Source organism: Tupaia chinensis, unplaced genomic scaffold, assembly GCF_000334495.1.
Source record: "Tupaia chinensis unplaced genomic scaffold, TupChi_1.0 Scaffold000063_1, whole genome shotgun sequence".
Classification (NCBI taxonomy): Eukaryota; Metazoa; Chordata; class Mammalia; order Scandentia; family Tupaiidae; genus Tupaia; species Tupaia belangeri.
The window spans coordinates 1,781,340-1,791,644 of record NW_006159521.1 but is presented as its reverse complement, the minus strand read 5'-3'; the positions used below and the strand labels follow the sequence as shown (position 1 = coordinate 1,791,644).

General features: G+C 38.8%; 1 protein-coding gene across 9 annotated transcripts in view; it reads right to left on the bottom strand.

Annotated features, from left to right (window-relative positions):
* Window positions 1-10,305, bottom strand: part of HERC1 (HECT and RLD domain containing E3 ubiquitin protein ligase family member 1) — a 252,265-nt gene that overhangs the window by 232,177 nt on the left and 9,783 nt on the right. The gene's annotated exons all lie outside the window — the stretch shown is intronic.

Below are 10,305 nucleotides of genomic sequence, written 5' to 3'. Positions count from 1 at the left end.
CTCTCCAAAAAAAAAGAAAAAAGAAAACTCACACACAACGCTCTAGTGGAAATCTCTCTGCATGGCACTCTGAGAATTGGGAAACAAACATTAAAAAATAAATAAATAAATAAAAAGTCTCCCGATCTTACTGTGGAGTAAAGGCGAACAGATCTTCATCTTTGGATATTTTTCTTTAATTTTTTTTTGAATCCTCTAATCTAGTATTTCCCAAAATATTTTCCTCAGATCACTAGTTGCTCAAGGTATAATTAGAAAGAAAAAGGTTCACTAGTTAATTCGGAAAATGCTGAGTTAATATTAAACAGGTTTCTTTACTGCAAGTCTTACATGTTAATATGTACACTATGACATTCCACGAAAAGATAAAGTACACATTGTTTCCCAAGTCTGACCCAAACTCTCATCAAGGAATCACAGTGGGAAAGGCTGCTGCTCCAGTCCTTTGATAACCTTTACACAAAAATAATGTGTTATGTAAACTCGATATTTTGTTAATCTAATTCATACACAAGGCTTGTTCTGAATTCCATGCTGAGAAATCTAGCTCAGGAACAAATCATAGCTACCCTGCACAAATTACTGTTGAAGTTTCTGAAATATGAACACTGTCCTTTTAAAAAGGAAACCCCAGGGTCAGCACATGGTCGTTGGTGGCACTGTACTCCCACATGGCTGACATTGGTTCAAGTCCCGGACCTAGTGGCTTGCTTTCTCACTTTCTCTCTCTCTCTCTTTCTCACTCTGTCCCTCTCTAGTCAAATTTAAATAAATAAATAAAGTTAAATAAAATAATGCTTAAAGTTAAAACAAAACAAACAAAAAACGATAAGCAGCTCCACCCTCTAGAAAAGCTGTTCACTGCATGACAGGATTTCAAACCATTTATTGGCCAAACAGCCTTTGAACAAAGTCTACTTATTCAATATTCCCAAATTTTCTCTCAATTTCAATAGAAAGCCTTACACTCTTCCCTTAAAGAAATTCCACCACAGGACTTTGCTAAATCACCCCAGTATCAATGCTGGTATAAATACTGTGCCCAAAACATAAAGGTTACAATATTAAAAAAAAAAAAAAAACCTATACGGAAGAATGTCATCTAGAAAGAACAATATATTTCACCATTTTGCAATCCCTGATGAAGGAATATAAGCAATGACAATCAGCAACACCTGCTAACATCATAAAACGCAACAATTAAGACCTACGGATTAGGGCTAGCAAGTGGCATGGTAGTTAAGGTGCTGGACTCCCACATGGCTGACAGTGGTTCGAGACCCAGACCTGGTGGCTTGCTTTCTTACTTTCCCTTTCTCTCCCTCTCTGGTCAAATTTTTAAAGTAATAAGCAAAACAAAAGAAATAATTCTTAAAAAAAAAAAAAAAACACTTTATGTGTTACCTAGTGGGAACACAAACCACTGTTGTAAAGGAGGACCCTTAGAGGAAAAAAAAGAGAAAAAAAATCAAAACAACCTGACTTATCAATTTACAGGAAATTCAGGAGACAGAAGAACATGTTAAATGACATTACACAAATGCAATCGGTTACATGAGATTATGGGAACCTTCTCAGGGCAAAAACTGGTTTATTTTCATGGTGCTGTCTTGCTGCTAACATCATAAAGAAAGCAAGAAAAAAAGAGACAGAGAAATCAAGAGGGTGTAAAGGTTAAAAGTAATTTAATGAATATGGCTACCAGTTACAAAGTATGAACTTTATTTGGATCCATCTTCAAGCAAGTACACTAGATATCTGTATTTACCTACCTACAAATCAGAGAAACAAGAAAACTAATGACAATCTTTACCTACTTACAAATCAGAGCAACAAGAAAACTAATGACATATTTGATGATATTAAGAGCTTGCTATAAATTTTTTGGTATAATAATGCTATTATGGTTATGTTACTAAAAAAAATAGAGCCTATCTTTTAGAGATCAATACAGAAATATCTGAAATTTGCAAATTATATAAGCTTTGGGTTTGATTTAAAACAGTCAAGGGAGGGACCCAGCAGTTAGCGTAATGGCTATGTTGCTGGACTCCCACATAGTCGACCACGGTTCGTGTCCCAGACCCGGTGGCTTAAAACTCACGCCGGGCACATGTGCGCGTGTGCCCAAGATCCCGAGAGGAGAATGGAGGAGAAGGGATTGCGGTGTGACCATCCCCCCTGGGGGGTGATTTCTCGCTTTCTGTCTCTATGTCTCTCTCTGGCAAGCACACGCGCCCTATAGCAAAAACTTCTCAAAAAAAAAAAAAAAAAAGCAGTCAAGGGACTGAGAGTAGGAGGTGGTGAATAGAAATATAGATTAAGTAAGATTGCCCATAAATTTATAATTCTTCAAGTCCTATAATGGGTAAATAGAAACATATTATATTGTTTTCTTTACTTTTAAGTTGACATATACTTAAAATATTCTATTTTTTAAAAGTAAAAAAAAATGCCACGTGGGAAGTATATTATCCACCTAGGACTGCAAATAGCCTCTACATGTTGCCATAACAGATGAATACACAAGTGGTCATAAGCAAATGTAAATTTACTAAGATCAAATTATATTTATAGACTGCTATAAGAAATTAGCTGATATGAATTTCACTGGCAATCAACGAGCTAAGCCTACTTATGTAATTGCTCTTACTTACAAGATTATTAACAGTATCTAACCAAGGTACAGCTTTCTGAGAAAATAATACTGGGTTTACATATGATTTACTTTTAAATTTTTATTTATTAAATAAAGCCAGAGTCACAGAAAAAAATTGCAGACAATATTGCAGAGTCATCGCGATCTTTCTAGTCCTATGGGCCTTTGGTACTTCTTGAATTTATCATCCTCAGACTTACTGCATAAGCACTTCAGCTCTCCAAGCTCCCAAATGAGACCAGTTTTATCTTGTGTACAAAAACCCTTTCCTGCCTGCCTGCTCTGAAATAAGAAGCCAAACCAACAGATGGCAGACGAAGAGGGGGCAGGGTGCTGGTGATAAGGAGGCAGCAAGAGAGTACCATGAAGAAAATCATACTGAGAGAACTGAAAGACATCTTAAATAAGAATTTGAGAATACGAAATACTCAGCAAGTCCCTATATTTTTACAAAACAAATAAAATTTTCAGTCTTCAATTATTTTAAAGCTAAGTGATTCTGTGAATCTGCATGACATTTTAGTCCTTTTTGCAAACTAAAAAATGAATGCAAATTATTATTTCACTATTTGTACTCTAGGCCATTTGCTTAACCTTGTTCCTTAATATCATCGGGTTTCAAGGCCTTTCAAAAAATAAAATAATACCTTGTATTTCAGGGCGTAAAGATTAACTGATATTCACTTTTCAAAATCTCATCCTGAACCAGCCAGGTGGCATGATGGTTAAGGTGGATGGATCCCACATGGCCAACTGCAAGGTTCAAGTCTCAAACCTGGCAGCTTGAAAAACACACTGGGTACGTGTGCATAGGTGCCCAAAATCCTGAGAGGAGAGTGGAGAATAAAGAACTGCAACTGGGTCATCCCTCTGCAGAGTTCTTTCTCACTTTCCCTCTGTCTCTCTCCCATAGGCACATGTGCCCTAAAGCAAACTGAAAAAGAAAAAAAAAAAAGTCTCTTCCTTATACCAACTACTGTTTTCTAACATCTATTCCTCTTCTTGGCCAATTAGAACTTTTTGTTTTGTTTTGTTTTAGAGAAATTTTTGCTATAGGGCAAACACCTTTGCCGCTAGAAAAAGACAGAAAGTGAGAAATCACCCCCCGGGGGGATGGCATGCCACAATCCCTTCTCCTCCATTCTCCTCTCAGGATTTTGGGAATGCACTCACACACACACACAACACATACACACAACACACACACACACAAATGCCATGAGTTTTTAAGCTGTCGGGTCTGGGACTCGAAACATGGCCTATTACATGGGAGTCCAGGGATGTAATCCTTACACTGTCACATTGTCTGCTGGTCTCAGAATATGTCTTAAGAAATCAAAACAATAAAGGACCAGTTCTATGCACAGGTAGTGTGCTGCTCAATAGAGGATCCCACATGGCGTCCTTGGTTCAAGTCCCTGACCTGGTCCCAGCCAGGTCTGCCTGAAACAAACCAGACACATACACAAGTACCCAGGATACAACGGACGGAACAGGATTGAGTGTGACCAGACTCTATGGAGGGTGTTCTTCCCTCCCTTTCTCTTTCTCTCTCCCTCTCTCTCTCTCATTCCCAAATATATGCACACATGCTCTAAAGAAAACTAAAAGACAAGAAAACAATAGATAGGGAACCAGCAGTTAGCGTAATGGCTGTGTCGCTGGACTCTCACGTAGTCGACCGCGGTTCGCGTCCTGGACCCGGTGGCTTAAAACTCATGCCAGGTGCGTGTGCGTGCATGCCCAAGATCCCGAGAGGAGAATGGAGGAGAAGGGAATGCAGCGTGACCATCCCCCCTGGGGGGTGATTTCTCGCTTTCTGTCTCTATGTCTCTCTCTGTCTGTCTGGCAAGTGCACGCGCCCTACAGTGAAAAACCTCTCCAAAAAAAAAAAAAAGAAAGAAAACAATAGACAGCCCCTAAAATTCTGTTTCATTGTCACAATGAATTCCTGAACATGCATAAAAAGTGATCCTGCCCACACAACATTACGTCGACAGGATTTTCAATCACACAGAACTGTCACATTGAAGCTAGCCTTTTCTATACTCTCTCTGCCAGTATTCCTTTCATTTCTAAATTCTCGTTCAGTCAATACAACCTATTAGCTGTGTGGTCTTAGGCAAGTTTCTTAAGTTCTCCATGCTTCAGTTTCCCTATCTGGAATATAAAGTTTTTACCTCATAGGTTTAAATGTGGTTTAAATAATACATGGAAAAATGCTAAGTAGATTTAGTTAAGTGTTCTCACCACAAAAATGTTAACTATGTGGGGACCAGCAGTTAACGTAATGGCCACGTCACTGAACTCCCATGGAGTCAACTGTGTTTCGAGTCCCGGACCCGGTGGCTTAAACTCACGCCGAGCACGTGTGTGTGCGTGCCCAAGATCCCAAGAGGAGAATGAAGAAGGGATTGCAACGTGGCCACCCCCCAAGGGGTGATGTCTCACTTTCTGTCTCTCTCTGTCTTTCTGGCAAGCGCATGTGCCATATAGGGAAAAAAAAAAAAAAAGTTAACTATGTGAAGGGATGCATATGCCAACTAGCTATAGTCACTCCACAATGTATAGATACTTCAAAACATCATGTACTACATAAGAAACATATAGTTTTATGTGTCAATTTTAAACAAATAAGACATAATAATACATAGACTCAAATGCAGTAGCAGAGTCAGTAGCCACTGCACAATACTGAAGCCATCTCAGGAGGCCCTGGGTTCAGATCTTAGGCTGACCTGAACACACTAATGTCCACTGGTGTGCCTATAATCCTGGCTGGCTGGAAGCCTGGGAGGAGGATAGGAGTAGCATAGTGAAACCTCATCAAAAGTCTCTTTCTCTCTTTCTTGAATAAATACAATTTTTAAAAAAGAAAAAATAATCCATGAAATTGCTTAGAGACTGGCACAGCCAATGTTCAGTAAGTGTTAGCTTATTCCTTTATACATACACCTGACTGCTCCCTCACCATAGCGCTATCACTATATCACATAAATACCTCCATCATTCTCCAGCACTCACTCTTCCCAAAGAAGCAGCAACTTGAGAAAGCAGAAACTACCATAATACTGGGTTGTCAGAAATACATCATGACTTTTCCAACAATTCGATATTACTGTCAAAATTTCATCATATGTAACTGGTGATACTTACACAAGAAAGTTCACTGATACTTTGTATGAGAAGACTTCGAAAGGTGCATAGAAAAAAACAAATTAAAGTATGAGTCTGTTTTGGTGCAAAAAAAAAAAAAACTTATGACACATGTTTCTCAAGAACCTTTTGAAGACTCCTTCAATATCAAAGATACTGAACCTCATATGCTTTTATATCACATTAACACATAGATCTCATAGGTCCTCTTAATTCTAGACTAGGTCATCTACTTATTTCCAATACCACCAGTCAGTAAAGCTGCTTACTTGAACTGTATCACACAAAACTGCCCATGGCCAAAGAGTTTTATGGTACAGTGAGTGATTAAAGGGGGCAAAACTTAAAAGGGTTGCTATAAATGCTTTATATCAAGTTTTTTAAAAAAAATCAGACAAGATGTATCCCCCAAAATCAAAATCAACAAAGACTTTAAATCAAAAGTTTAGAGTGAGGAAAAATAACTTGCCAGAAGCAAGAGGAAATACTACTATATTAATATCACTACCATTATAATTAGGAGAAAAACAAAGAATATATTAACTATTAATACCTTCAATAAACACAAGAGCTGAAAATGCAAGTTTGCTTTTTGCATCTTACTTAGCACATTCAATGCACAATTATAGGCTCTTGATTATGTTATAAATCCTAGTATTTCACATGTAAGTACCCAATGCAAACAAATTCATGTAACCTGACTTAATCGTTTCATTTTAAAAGTGGTAGAACTATTTACTCTAATTTAGAGACAATTTTCCTCCACAGAGAACTTCCTAGAGCTGCACTGAAGTTTTACCTTACAACAGCAACTCTTCCAGGCAATGGAATGAGCATGACATACAAGGTTCTGGCTTCCATGGGGTGTACTCTCCCGTGAGGCAGACAAAGAGTAAACAGACACATAAGTAAATTTTAGGACGTGTGTGTCATAATAAGCAAACCAAGAGAGATGAGAGTGAGGGATGCTTATTATTTTCTATAGTGTAATTACTGAAAATCTCTCTGAAAAGGTGCACTCCCAGGACCTTTAAGTTGAAGCCAAATGATGTGATAGAGAAACAGTGTGAAGACCTGAGGGCAGAACACTCCAAACAGAGGCAAAAACAAGTACTGAGCCCTGAGAGTGCACCTGGCAGGAACAAGGAATACAGGGAATTTCAGTGCAGCAGAAGTGGATGAACAGGAACGATATCACATAGAACCTTGAAGGCACTGCTAGAAATCTGGCTGTTTGTTTTGCTACAAGGTACATGTGCTCGCCAGAGAGAGACAGTGAGGAGGAAAGTGAAAAATCACCCCTTGGGGGGGACGGCCATGCTGCAATCCCTCCTCCTCCATTCTCACCTCAAGACTTGGGGCACACACATGTCTGCCATGATTTTCCAGCCTTTCTCTTCCATTCTCCCCTTGGGACTTTGGACATGCATGCACATATGTCCAGCATGATTTTCAAGACACCAGGTCTAGGACTCAAACTGAGTCCACCATGTGGGAGTTCAGTGCCTTAACCACCACCCCACCTGCTGGCCTTGACTGTTATTTTCTTTGTAGAAGGAAGTCATTTTAAAGTTTTAAGCAAAGATGTTACCGACATTTTAAAAGACCACGGTAAAAAGCCCAGCCACAACAGGTGCTGGCTGACACTGCTACTCAGTAGCCTGAGGTCATATGGGAGACCTGGGTTCAATTGCCCTGCCCACTCTAAAAAGCCAGACACAGATGTATATGCTTGTAATCTCAGTTACTTGGAAGGCTGAGACAGGAGATTATAACATAGGAAGACCCAGTATGATAAACAGAGAGGGAGGGAGGGTGAGACGCACGGAGAGAGAGAAATAAAAAACAATAATAAAATAAAACAACTACTCTAGCTATGAAGTAAAGAATAGCTTATAGAAAGTCAAGTGAGAAAGCAAGAAAACTAGGTTAGAGATGACTTTAATTACCCAAACAAAGAGATGATGGTGGTTTACACAAGAGTAATAAGGCAAAGATAATGAAATATGACTAGACTGAAAATATATCTAGAAGATATTAGGTAATTGGGAAAGTCATGACGTAGTTTTCTATGCAAAAATGTGTCATGACTTTCCTGATGATCCATTAGAACCAAGAAGGTTTGCTGATGGACTAGTTATAGGATATAAAGAAAAGAACCACAGATGACACTTAGCATTCTGGCCTAGTGACTAGTTGAATGATCCTTCTTTAAACTCTTGGTTTCATCTGCTTTAAGATTAGCCTTTTTCCTATGAAACTTCAACAAGTTCCAGATACTGCCATTTCTGATCAAGTAAATACTGTATCTCAGGTGTCAACGTGTACTTTGTGCACTGTTCAAAATAATTGGCATATGGTATGAGCCAGTAACTACTGTGTCATACATATTCTAGAGGTACAAATGTTCTCCTTACAATTTCAGTCACCCTTCGTTAAATTCCACAAGTATTTTAAAACACATGTATTATGAATCAGTGCAGCACCTACGTTAAATGTAAAAGGTTAAAAAAAAAATCAATCCTAGCTGGGCCAAAAATTGCATTCTAATCTATTTTTCCTGTACATAATAGCCTACATGTATCACTGCAATATTTGGGAATAATATATTTCTTTTTATTTTTCTGAGAGAAATTTCTGCTATTGAGCATGTGTGTTCATCAGAAAGACAGAAAGTGAGAAATCACTCCCCAGAGCGGGTGGCCATACCACAACTCCTTCTCCTCTACTCTCCTCTCGGGATTTTGGACATGCATGCACACATGCCTGGCATGAGTTTCAAGATGCTGGGTCCAAGACTCGAACCATGGTTAGCCATGTGGGAATCCAGCAGCATAACCATTACACCATCTGCTGACCCCTGTATTTTATTTTTGAGCTGTAAGAATCCAACTGCAGGCTTTAGGTTCTCCTCCACAAGAGGTCACTGGAATGACAACAGAGCATTTTTTTTAAATGACTTATTTATGGCAAATTAATAAATAAAATCAAAAGTTTGACAACACATTCTGTTGGTGAAGCTGTGGAAAAACAGGTGTCTCACATAATACTAGTGAAAGTGCAAATCAGGACAGTATTTGTGGAGAAAATTTGGGAATACCTTACAAAACTACATGTACACTAAATTTTTACCCAGCAATTCAACTTATGGAAATCTAACTTAATAATATACCTCTTACAATACAAAAACACATATCCACAAAGTGATTAACTACAACACTGTTCATAATCACAAAACACAGAAAACAACCTAAATGTTTGTGCATAGAAAAATGGTAAAAGTAAGACTCTCCTACAGAATAGTACATTAACAGCTGGGGAAAAAAAAAAAAGGAAGAATATAACAAGACTATATTTTAAAAAGAACACACTGATCTGCAGATTCCTGGACAGATGCTCTGCTCTACTCGAGCGCCTGACTTCTGCCATATTGTGATGCAGCCTCAGCAAAAGTTGCCCTGACACCTTAGACCTCCTAACCATGAGCTGAATAAGCCTCCATTCTTAAGGATCACCCAGTTTCAGTAATCCAACCAAAAGAGGGCCATGTAGTCGGACCAGAAGCTAAGACAAAGATTTCAGTGGGGCAGTCTCTAAAAAGAAATGGGATCTCAATTAGCTCTATAAGCTGAAGTCCAAAGAGCAGAAGATCACTCACCAGTAAGGCTCCTTGGCCCTAATCAACCTCTCCGATTTCTCATCTATACAGCATGAACCAGTCAGTACTCCTCCACAAGATCACTTGGCCAACAGCACCACAATGGTAAAGACACCAGGCATTCGTGGGGCAGGAGGTCCTTACCACTGATAACAATGAGGTATTGACCAACAAGAAATGACAGGACTTAGACTCCCGAAATATTCAGACAAGAAGCCATTTTAAAGCTGAGGCGTGTCCTGGTGTGTTCAGAAAAGCTATGCTCTAAACCCATCTCCTAGACGCCCAAAATATTCAGACAAGGTAGGACGACCTCTGTCTTCAGTCTGTCTCTGGCTGACTGGCTGGCTGGCTGTCTCATTCTCTCTCTCTCTCTCTCTCTCTCTAAATTTTTAATTGTTTAAATTTTTCAAGCACCTCTCCTCACTTTGGGCCTTTTCTTTCGCTTTGTTAATTTCAGAAGCCATTTTAAAGCTTAGGTGTGTCCTGGTATGTTTGTGCCACACAGTTTTCATTTTTCACTCTTTTTTGGTAGTATTTTTCTAGTTTTTTCCTTTTTGCTTATATTCTGTAACCTTACTTTCTAACTCTAAGCTTCACTCTCCACATACTTAATGTCTAGATAGGCCTAGGTGCACAGGAGCCAAGAATCTGAATTCTTCAAGAGTCACTGAAATCCTCAATGCTCATTGAACCTCCTGCTTTAATGAAGAAATTTCTTTTTATAAATCTGAACTCCTAATCTTACTGTTGATACCACATTGCGAAGCACTGTGGAGAGCTTTTGTCTCAGAATGACCAGAAAGCACCGCAGAGGCACAAAAAAAAAAAA